This window comes from Triticum urartu, chromosome 2 (genome assembly GCF_003073215.2).
Source record: "Triticum urartu cultivar G1812 chromosome 2, Tu2.1, whole genome shotgun sequence".
NCBI classification, from domain to species: domain Eukaryota; kingdom Viridiplantae; phylum Streptophyta; class Magnoliopsida; order Poales; family Poaceae; genus Triticum; species Triticum urartu.
The window spans coordinates 483,949,448-483,961,593 of NC_053023.1; positions in this window are offsets into that span (position 1 = coordinate 483,949,448).

Below are 12,146 nucleotides of genomic sequence, written 5' to 3' on the forward strand. Positions count from 1 at the left end.
CTATCCAACGGATGTCGTGCTTCTTCAATCTCGGATATTCTTAGCTTCGGCCGCCCAAAAAATGATTCCTCCCCCTGGCATCTGGGGCGCACCATTTCGGAGGCTGACCTGTGGGCCTACTTAGTTGGAGTGTACCAAGGGCTTTGTCAACTTAGTCAATAATAAACGTTTCTAGCTTTAGTGACCGTACAATGTCCATTTAACGGCCGTAGTGCTTCTTCAACCTCTGGTCTTCTTGGTCCAGCCGCCCAAAGCAGCGCCGGTCGTGCCGCCTGCTCCTGCCTCCCGTGGCCGGCTGTGCTGCCGCGGAGGCCTCACCGCCCCCATACTACTCCCACTGCTGGCCATGCCATCCCTCCACTCACCCACATCCCCTGTTATTCTGCGGCGACGGCAGCCTCACACCGCAGCTGAACCAGTGAACCCTCGTACTCCTCTCCGCGCGGGCTTCCACTGCTGCGTCTTCCCCGGCTCCGCGTCGTCCCCTTCCTAGGCCTCGCTGTCTTCCAGACCACCGCCCTGGTGCTCTCGGCGCGGCGTGGTCAACGACCGACTTCCATCGGAAGAGTACTGTACGTGGAGAGGCTGACAGCTGGGTCCAGGCGGCCGCAAGGAAGTGCCTCCTTATTACGCGCAAAATAATTATTCCTCCACCTTACAGCAGGGACCCACCGGACGGGCCACCTTATTTCACGAAAAAAACTTTTCCCCCCTGACTGCTCGGACCCACCGGACGGGCCAGCGTATTTCGTGAAAAAAACGTTCCCCTCGCTGTCAGCTCAGACCCACCGGAAGTGCCTCCTTATTACGCATAAAAAAAATGAATACTCCCCCTGCTAGCTGGGACCCACCATGGTGGGAGGCTGACTTGTGGGCCTACTAAGTTGACTGGGATGGGGGCCTTTGTCAACTTTAGTCAATATGAATGATTGTAGCTCCAGTGACCGTACGATGTCCATTTAACAGCCGTAGTGCTTCTTCAACCTCTGGTCTTCTTGCTCCAGCCGCCCAAAGCAGCGTCGGTCATGCCGCATGCTCCTGCCTCCCGTGGCCGGCTATGCTGCCGCGGAGGCCTCACCGCCCCCTACTATTCCCACCGCTGGCCAGGCCCTGTGGCAACGGCAGCCTTACACCGTAGCCGAACCAGTGAACCCTCGTACTCCTCTCCGCGCGAGCTTCCACTGCCGCGTCTTCCCCGGCTCCCTGTCGTCCCCTTCCTAGGCCTCGCCGTCGTCCACCACCGTGGTGCTCTCGGCGCGGCATGGTCAACGTGGTCAAGGAACGACTTCCATCAGACGTGGACTGTACGTGGAGAGGCTGACAGCTGGGTCCACGGCCGCAGCAAGGAAGTGCCTCCTTATTATGTGCAAAATAATTATTCCTCCACCTGACAGCGGGGACCCACCGGACGGGCCACCGTATTTTGTGAAAAAAACGTTTCCCCCCTGACTGCTGGGACCCACCAGCTACACCTTCGCACGCAAGGAAGTGCGTCCGGGCAAAAAAAAAACAAAACAATTCGCCCCCTAACTGCTGGGACCCACCAGCTACATCTTCGCACGCAAGGAAGTGCTTGACAGTCGGGACCCACCTGGTCGAAGCGTACGTAGCGTTGTCATTCTGGTCGCGAACGTGTACGTACATATATACTGGTCGATGTAGAGGCACGCATGTGTCGTAGTAGAGGCGCGCACGTAGCATGTACACGTACGTACAACGGCCAGGGTGCAAGAAAGAAAATACGGCCACGTATGTGTACATACGGGCGGGGTCTCGAACGCCTACTCGCGCATACGTATGACCAGGGCTCGTGTACATGGCTGGGTCGGAACGGAGAAACAACGTCGTCGTCGTGCTCATGGGGAGGCAACGGAATGCGCCATGTCCATGGGGAGGCAACGAAATGCGTCGTGTTCATCGGGAGGGCTTGGACGGAACAGGCGATGGAAACGAGGCCTGGCGTACCGCAGAACGGAGGAAACAACCTCGTGTTCGACTGACCACGTTCGAAACGGGATCCTGTTCATCGGGAGGGGTCTAGCGTACCGCAAAATGGAGGAAACGGACCTCCTACCGTCGAAACGGGGGTCTTGTTGATCGGGAGGGGTGTGGCATACCGCAAAACGGATGAAACAGACTTGTGTTGGAGCACTACGGTCGAAACGGGGGTCCTGTTCATCGGGAGGGGTGTGCGTACCGCAAAACGGGACTCCACGGGATACTGTTCATCTCCACCGTCGACCCCCTCCAGCCTCCACGAGCTACTGTTCATCCACTGTCGACCTCCTCCAGCCTCCACCTGCGACTGTTCATCCACGGGCTCCTGTTCATCCAGCCTCCACCGGGCGCTACTCCACCGGCTACTGTTCAACCACCCCTCTCCACGGGCTCCTGTTCAACCACCCCTCCACGGGCTACTGTTCATCCTGCCCTCCACGGGGTGGTCCTGTTCATCCAGCCCTGCACGGGGTCCTGTTCATCCAGCCCCAACTGGCTTGATCGATCGGGGTCCTGTTCATCCAGAGGCAACACCACGGGGTCCTGTTCATCCACCCCCACCGGGAACTGTGCACCCAAACCCCCCGCAATGCTCACTGTTCATCCAGAGGCAGCATCGATCGGCTTCAGTTAGCAGCAGTAGCGAAGGAATCGCTCGATCAGGTTCAGTTAACAGCCATCGATCGATCACTCGGGGTTCAGTAACGCGTAGCTAGCCTACAGTGCAATCACTCGGGTTCAGTTAGAGCCCAACGCCTCGCTCGGGTTCAGTTAGAGCCAATGCCTCGCACACATGCGCGTACGTGTACGAGAGAAATGCGCATTGCTCGGCCCCCGACCTCCCACCGTAACCGGGAACTCCCCGAAATTTTCCTCCCCCTCGCTTCTACCACGGTTTTTTCCGTCATGGACGGCCCAAAGAATGTCATGCAGCTGCGTCTCCAGCCCGCCCAAGATGAAAAGCCCATTTTCTGTCATGATTTTTTATCATAGAAGTAGGAGCCCACCACATCTATGATGATATCGGGTTTTGTCACAATTATCGTCATAGAAGTGTCATATGTATGATAGAAATTTTTTTCGTTCGGCCCAAAATGTCACGGATGTGTCTTTTTTGTAGTGATGGCATGGACCGACTTTGTGTCGACTACCGCCCATTGAATAAGAAGACCACAAAGAACAAGTACCCACTTCCCAACATCAATGAGCTTTCTGAGCAACTTAAAGGTCCTCAAGTTTTCTCCAAGCTTGACCTTCGTATGGGCTATCATCAGATTCGCATTCGTGAACAAGATATCCCCAAGACAACATTCAGAACAAGCTATGGTTCTTATGAATATACTGTCATGTCTTTCGGCCTTGTCAATGCTCCTCCAACGTTCTCTCGCATGATGAACTTCATCTTCAACCCTTACACAAATGATTTCATCTTGGTGTATCTCGATGATATTTTCGTCTTTTCCAAGAACAAGGAGGATCATGCCAAGCATTTGAGATTGGTACTCGTCAAACTCAGAGAACATCAGTTCCATGCGAAGTTTTCAAAGTGCGAGTTTTGGCTCGATGAGGTTCTCTACCTTGGGAATATCATCTCCGCCAAGGGCATAACTGTCAATCACGAGAAGGTGTCTACAATTGTGAATTGGGAACCGCCTTAGAATGTGAAGCAGCTCCGTAGCTTTCTTGGGCTTGCAAGCTATTGTCGAAGATTCGTTGAGAATTTCTCTAAGATCGCAAAGCCTCTTTCCAACCTCCTCCAAAAGCATGTGAAGTATGTCTGGACGCCTGAATGTGACGTGGCTTTCAACACCCTGAAAGAGAAGTTAGTCACAGCTCCAGTTTTGACTCCTCCTGATGAATCCAAACCATTCAAAGTTTTCTGTGATGCTTCCCTGCAAGGTCTCGGTGCTGTGTTAATGCAAGAGAAGAAAGTAGTGGCCTATACCTCTCGTCAATTGAAGCCCAACAAAAGAACTACCCCACTCATGACCTCGAGTTGGCGGCAGTTGTCCATGCTCTATTAATGTGGAGACATCTCTTGTTGGGAAGGAAAGTGGACATCTTCACTGATCATAAGAGCCTCAAGTACATCTTCACTCAGCCCAACCTCAACCTTAGGCAGACTCGTTGGGTTGAAATGATTCAAGAGTACAATCCGAGTATTGAATATACTCCAGGCAAGGCCAATGTCATTGCAGATGCTTTGAGCAGGAAGGCTTACTACAACAACCTAATTCTCAAGCCCTTCCAACCGGACCTTTCTGAAGCTTTCCGCAAATTGAATCTCCAAGTTGTTCCTCAAGGCTTTCTTGCCAACCTACAAGTCTCTCCTACTTTGGAAGATCAGATTCGTGAGGCACAACTTCTTGATGCCATGGTGAAGAAGGTGAAAAATGGGATTGCCAAGAACCAACCCAAGTACAAGTGCTATCGCCTTGATGACAAATATACTCTATTCTCCGAGGATCGAATTGTGGTTCCTAAAGGTGATCTTCAGAAAGTCATTATGAACGAGGCTCACAATTCCCTCCTATCCATTCATCCTAGAAGTACAAAGATGTACCATGACCTCAAGCAGTCGTATTGGTGGACTCGAATGACGCGAGAAATTGCTCAGTTCGTGAATGAATGTGATGTCTGCAGAAGAGTGAAAGCAGAACACCAACGACCAGCTGGTCTCCTCCAACCTCTTGCTATTCCAGAATGGAAGTTTCACCATATTGAGATGGACTTCGTGACTGGATTTCCCAAGTCCAAGCGTGGCAATGATGCTATCTTTGTTGTCATCGACAAGCTTACAAAAGTGGCTCATTTTCTTCCTATCAAAGAATCTATCACAACAGCTTAGTTGGCAGAGCTATACACCTCCAGGATTGTCTCCTTGCACGACATTCCGCAGTTGATATCTTCAGATCATGGAAGCATCTTTACTTCTAAGTTCTGGGATTCTTTCCATAAGGCCGTGGGCACCAACATTCGCTTCAGCACAGCCTTCCATCCTCAAACTAGTGGACAAGTCGAGCGAGTCAATCAAATCCTTGAAGATATGCTCAGGGCTTGTGTCATTTCTTTCGGTATGAAGTGGGAAGATTGTATTCCATATGCCGAGTTCTCCTACAACAACAGCTTCCAAGCGAGTTCGAACAAGGCCCCATTCGAGATTCTCTATGGCAGAAAGTGCCGTACCCCTCTTAATTGGTCAGAGACTGGTGAACGCCAACTTCTTGGCAATGACTTAATCACAGAGGTTGAAGAAATGTGCAAAGTCATCCGTGAAAATCTCAAAGCCGCGCAATCACGCTAGAAGAGTTACTATGATAGCAAGCATCGTGACTTGGCTTTCGAGATCGGAGACCATGTCTACCTCCGTGTCTCTCCAATGAAAGGCACTCGTCGCTTCGGTATCAAAGGGAAGCTTGCCCCTAGATATGTGGGTCCTTTCAAGATCATTGGCAAAAGAGGTGATCTCGCCTATCAACTTGAGCTTCCGTCCAACTTTGCAAATGTGCACGACGTGTTTCACGTGTCACAGCTTCGCAAGTGCTTCAAGATGCTTGAGCACACCATCAACTTCAAAGAGATTGATCTCCAAGAAGACCTGTCTTATCATGAGCACCCCGTTGCTATTCTTGAAGAAACTGACCGCAAGACTCACAACAAGTCTATCAAATTCCTGAAAGTGAACTTGTTGGGGATATAGCTATCAGTTATGACCCGCCCAGGAGGGGCCGGGTCAGTCCCAATGATGGATCACAAAGGAAGCCCAATAAACATTCAAGGTGATAGTTTATTAAGGCCTATAGAAGGCCTAAGCCCAGAGGCGGCTTAAGGCCCACTATTTTAAACCGTCGTATGTAAAGAAAGACTCGTAAGGAAAGGCATGTAAAAGAAGTCATCGAGCCGGACACACTTTATGAGCCGGCCGGGACTCTGTAGGCCGCCAGGTGTCGACACGTGTATATAAGGGGACGACCTGGTGGCAGCTTAGGGCAAGAAACAGGAGATCGAGAACCAAGCCGGCGGATTATCGAAACCCCAGCAATTCCAACACAACTAGACATAGGCTTTTACCTTCATCATAAGGGGCCAGACTAGTATAAAACCTCTCGTGTCCTTTGTCCCGATTAACCCCTTTAAGCTTCCTAGTTGCGATGGCCCTACGACTAAGTCCTTTTGCTAGGACATCTGCCGTGACTATTCCACGACAGTTGGCGCCCATCGTGGGGCCAGCGCATGGTGGATTTGAGTTCTTGAAGGGCAACTTCGAAGGGCTCAAGGGATACGTTGTGGGCCGGATGACCAAGAGTCATCGCGGCAAGGTCTACATCGACAACGAATGCTGGGGCCCCGAGGCCGGCTCAATTGAGTACGGGTAATGGGTCCCCTTCGACGGGATTCATGTCTTCATCGGCCAGATCGGCGAATCAGGCCCTGAGCCGGACATCTGCACCAACATCATTGAGATGGCTCAGCGTGCGAGACCCGTCGTAAACCATGCTTTTGTGGGTTGCATCCATGGAGGTGAATACTCAGAAGGATTAGTGGATGGCGGTGAGACGGCCATCTATTCGGACGCTACGTCATCAACAAGCGAGACGGACCCGTTGTATCAACTGCAGGAGGGCATGCTTGGGGGCTGTTCCGATGGTAGCAGTATTCCGGACCCCTTTGAGCCACCAAATCGAGCTGGAGTTTTCATGGCAGGCACCCAGCCCGGGCAGAACTCCATGGCTGCGGTAGCGACGACCACCGGGTCAGCAGCGGCCGGGTCAAGAGACCCCGCGCGCTCCCCGGCTCAGATACTAATGGACCTCACAGATAAGCTGACGACCCTGTTGACTGCCGTGGTGGAATCGGCGGATAAAGTTCAGCATGATGCGGAGGTGGCACGGGTGCGCGAAGAGATGGCACAGGTCAAGGAAAACTTAGCGGCTGAAGAGGTCAGGATGGCCATGGAGCGGGCGGTTTTGGACGCTCGTGCTTAGTAGCTTCAAGCAGAAACTTTCTGGGTCTCGGTGGATCTGAACGCGTCAAACGAGGTCATGAGGAGAAGGCACCAGAAAACTCAATCACGTATACCTCTGACACTCGATCCTAGGAACCTTTTCCATACACCTGGGGCCGATCCAAGTAACCAGCCGGAGGCAAATCGGATCACGACACCCGGAGCACCGGTTCAGCCGCGGGCCATGGAACCGCCTCGCATGCATACCTCTCCACCTCATTATGCGCCAACCCCGCCAGGTCACTTCTCCAATCCTTTGGAAAACCTCATTGCTGCGTCGGCTCGTTTGGCAGCTCTCCTGATGGAAGGTGACTCTCCGACAGCAGTCGAGACACGAAGGGTGAGGGAGCTTCTTCAGACAGCTCTGGCACAGCAGGATACGTACTCTTACAGTCGAGACAGAATCCATTCAACCCCTCGCCCGAGCCGGAGCCCAAGCTATAGCAGGCATATGGACTCAGCTGAGATGTCAAGCAACGCTCAATGCCGCAACCAGCCACGCAGGCATGAGCCGGTGCAGGCGGGAGCCCTTAACTTAGCAGATCAGGAGAGGATTAGACAAGAGGCTGAGCGGGCGATTCAACTGGCAGCTGAGCAGGCGGCTCATCAGACTTTCCCGGCTTATCCAGCAACCTCTGTTGAGGCAGGAGTAGCCACAAGGACCGGAGGCGTTCATTGCTTGGTGCCGGCTATACGTAATGAACGCTTACCTAAGGACTTCAAGGGAACTCATAAAGTGCCTAACTACACGGCCGATTTGCAGCCTGGGGCATGGATTGAGAGTTACGAGATGGCAATGGAGCTTTTGGAGGTCAGCGATGGCTATGTACTTCACCATGATGTTGGATGGAACGGCTCGCACTTGGTTGAAAGGGTTGCCACCCAATTCCATTGGCTCATGGGTGGAGTTGAAGGCCCGGTTCATTCAAAACTTCAAGGACACAAGTAAGCAACCTATGTCAATCGTGGACCTGACTAACTGTAAGCAAGAGGAAGGGGAGTCCACAACTCATTGGGTGCGCCGGGTCAAGGAGAGAATACATTCATCTGATAAGATGGATGCTGGATCGGCAGTCTTGATGTTGGAGAAAAATTGCCATTTTGAACCTCTGAAACAGAAGCTGGGGCGACTCAAGCGTGACTGCAATGATGTGGGCTAGTTGATGGCGGCTCTGGTTAAGTATGCTGATTCTGATAATACCAAGGATCCCTTGTCTGATGAGGAGAAAACAGGGAAGGGAAAGAAGAACGGCAACGGCAAGGGTCACCAGCATAACCCGGCAAATCAAGGAGGTAATAAACGTAAGGCTGACGAATTTGTGGCTAACACCAATACATAGGGTAACAATCAACAGCGCAAGGGTAGGCAACCCCCTTGGTCAGGCAGGTCAGGTCCCACCCTCGAGCAACTATTGAATGAACCTTGCCCAAGACACGGCACCCGGGAGAAGCCATCAACCCATCCGTGGAAGGACTGTACGATCATGAAGGCATTTAAAAATTCAAACACGTTTGACGGAGGTCACGGGCTTGGCGGCGGTTCAGGCGGAGCCGGCTTTCATGGCCCGGGTGCCGGTTCAGGTGGAAGCGGTTTTCACGGTCAAGGCCATACAGGTAACCAGGGAAGTTACAATCAACAACCCGGCCAAGGCAATCAGCAGCAACAGTCCGGATATCAGAGCAACCCAATACAGTTGAATAGTGGGCAATACCATGTATTTACCACTAGTTTGTGCAAGAGGGACCAAAAGCTTCATAAGAGGGCTGTCAATGCTGTTGAGCCGGCGATACCACGTTATTTGAGGTGGTCTGAACAACCTATTGTGTGGAGCAGAGAAGATCATCCTCCTCGGTTTGACTACCCGGGTCACTTAGCCTTGGTAGTGGCACCTCAGGTTGGTGGATATAAATTCACTAAAGTGCTTATGGATGGAGGTAGTAGCATCAACATCCTCTACTATGAGACGTTCCGTCGGATGGGGTTGACTGATAAGAGTCTTAAGCAATCCAACACTATTTTTCACGGTGTTGTACCTGCAAAATCGGCATACCCAGTTGGTAAGATTGAGCTGGAAGTAGCCTTTGGGGATGAATATGATTCCAGGGCGAAGAAGTTAACTTTTGAGGTGGTTAAGATCAAAATCCCATATCATGCTCTGTTTGGACGGCCGGCTTACGCCAAGTTCATGGATCGGCCGTGTTATGTATATCTACAGCTCAAGATGCCGGGTTATAAGGGCACCATTACAGTGCATGGAAGCCAGAAAATAGCCCTGGAGTGTGAAGAAGGAGATGCTGCGTATGCTGAGTCTGTTTGTGCAACAGAGGAGTTAAAGTTTTATAAAGATAATGTTGACCCGGCAGACATGAGGTCGTTAAAGAAGCCAACAATGGAGCATGAGCCGATGTTGAAATTCAAATCAGCTGATGACACCAAGACGGTTGACTTTGTGCCCGTTGACTCATCCAAACAGTTCATTATCAGTGCCAACTTGGATCCAAAATAGGAAAGCGTGCTCATCGAGTTCATCCGCAAGAATCGGGACATCTTTGCATGGAAACCTTCTGATATGCCGGGTGTCCCGAGAGAACTCGCTGAGCACACTCTCAATATTGATCTGAAGTTTAAGCCGGTCAGACAGTTTCTCCGGCGGTTTAACGAGGAAAGGTGCAAGGCCATTGGAGAGGAGGTGGCCCGGCTCTTGGCAGCCGGGTTCATTGTGGAAGTTTTTCACCCAGAGTGTTTGGCCAACCCGGTGCTTGTACTCAAGAAGAATGGCACCTGGTGTATGTGTGTGGATTACACTAATTTAAACAAAGCTTGTCCAGCTAACCCTTTTGCCCTCCCTTGTATTGATCAGATCATTGATGCTACGGCGGGTTGCGCGCGAGGTATTGAAGCTAACCCGGAGAAAATTAAGGTAATCACCTCCCTGGCCAAACCGGTATGCATCAATGACGTTCAACGGCTGGCGGGTCGTGTCACTGCTTTGAGCCGGCTCATAAGCCGGTTAGGGGAGAAGGCAATGCCTTTGTATCAGATGATGAAAAAGACAGATGATTTTGTTTGGAGTGATGCTGCAAACTCTGCTTTTGAGGATCTGAAGAAACAACTTGCTGAGCCGCCAGTTCTTGATGCTCCGGTCGAGAAAGAGCCGCTATTGTTATATGTAGCCGCTAACTCCCGAGCTGTTAGTGTGGCGATTGTGGTGGAACGCAAGGAGGCTGGCAAGGAACATCCGGTCCAACGGCCGGTTTACTACGCCAGTGAAGTGTTGATTGAGTCTAAAGAAAGATATCCACATTGTCAGAAACTCGTATATGGGGTATTCATGGTGAGCCGGAAGCTCAAGCATTACTTTCAAGGTCACCCAATCACTGTGGTTAGCTCTGCTCCATTGGGAGACATCATTCAAAATAGAGAAGCCACTGGACGAGTCGCCAAGTGGGCCATTGAGCTTGGGTCTCATGGGTTGAAGTATGTACCACGTACTGCGATCAAATCTCAAGCGCTGGTTGACTTTATTAATGATTGGACAGAACTGCAGATGCCAGAAGAGAAACCAGATAACACGTATTGGACGATTCACTTTGATGGGTCCAGACAATTGGAAGGCTCGGGGGCTGGAGTTGTGTTAACTTCCCCTCGAGGTGACAAGTTTTGTTATGTGCTGCGACTGATGTTTCCCTGTACTAACAACACAACAGAGTATGAAGCCTTGCTCCATGGTCTTCGAATGGCCAAAGAGATGAGCCTGAGCCAGGTCCAGTGTCTTGGCGATTCAGATCTGGTGGCTCAACAGGTGTCAGGCAAGTGGGATTCAAAGGACCCTCTCATGGCGGCTTATCGCCGTGAAGTCAATGCTGTTGCAGGACATTTTAAAGGTTATCAGGTGGAACACATTGACCATAGGAAGAACGAAGCGGCGGATGCTCTAAGCCGGTTGGGGTCTCAGCGTAAGCCAGTGCCTCTTAACACCTTTTTGGATGTTTTGCATAACCCATCTGTTAAGTTACCTACAGAGGAAGATTTGGCCGTTCCTGACCCGAAGGCATAGTTGGTGGCGGCTCTTCATGTCATCCTAGATTGGACAGTACCGTTCTTGGCTTACATGACCCGGGGCGAGTTACCAGAGGATGAGACCCTGGCCCAGAAGATAACCCGGCGGTCCAAGTCAATGACGATTTCTGACGGAGAGTTATACCATCGCATCGTCTCTGGAGCGTTTCAGCAATGTGTTTCTCCTGAAGAAGGCCAAGAGATACTTCATGAAATCCATTAAGGGGATTGTGGTCATCACGCCGGGTCAAAGTCTCTTGTGGCCAAAGCTTTTCATCATGGTTTTTATTGGTTGACGGCTCACGCTGATGCAGAGGATCTAGTCAGTAGGTGTGATGGATGTCAAAAATTTGCACGGCGAGCACATGTACCGGCTCAGGAGTTGCGGATGATTCCAATCACCTGGCCGTTTGCGGTCTGGGGGCTTGACATGGTTGGACCTTTCAAAAGGTCCAAGGATAAAAAGACACATCTTTTAGTAGCAGTTGACAAATTCGCAAAGTGGGTTGAGGCGGAGCCAGTTAGTAAGTGTGACGCAGCCACAACGGTTCAGTTCAAGAAAAAGGTGATCTTTCGCTTTGGTTTTCCACACAGTATTATCACTGACAATGGTACTAATTTATCCCAAGGGGCTATGGAGGAGTTCTGTCAACGTGAGCATATCCGGCTTGACGTTTCTTCTGTAGCTCACCCTCAATCCAATGGGCAGGCTGAGAGAGCAAATCAGGAAATCTTAAAAGGTCTCAAACCCCGGCTCATGGTTCCCTTACAACGGACGCCGGGTTGTTGGGTAGAGGAGTTACCCTCGGTGTTGTGGAGTATTAACACCACCCCTAACAGATCTACGAGTTACACACCCTTCTTCATGGTTTATGGAGCGGAAGCAGTGCTGCCTAGTGACATCCTTCATGACTCGCCTCGTGTGGCGGCTTATGTTGAAGCTAATAACGAACAAGCCAGGCAAGACCCGCGCCGCTATCACAGCCGCCGGGTTAAGTCCAGGACTTCTCAAGAAGGTGACCTGGTGCTCCGGCTCATCAGGATCTGTCAGATGCACACAAGCTATCCCCGCCTTGGGAAGGA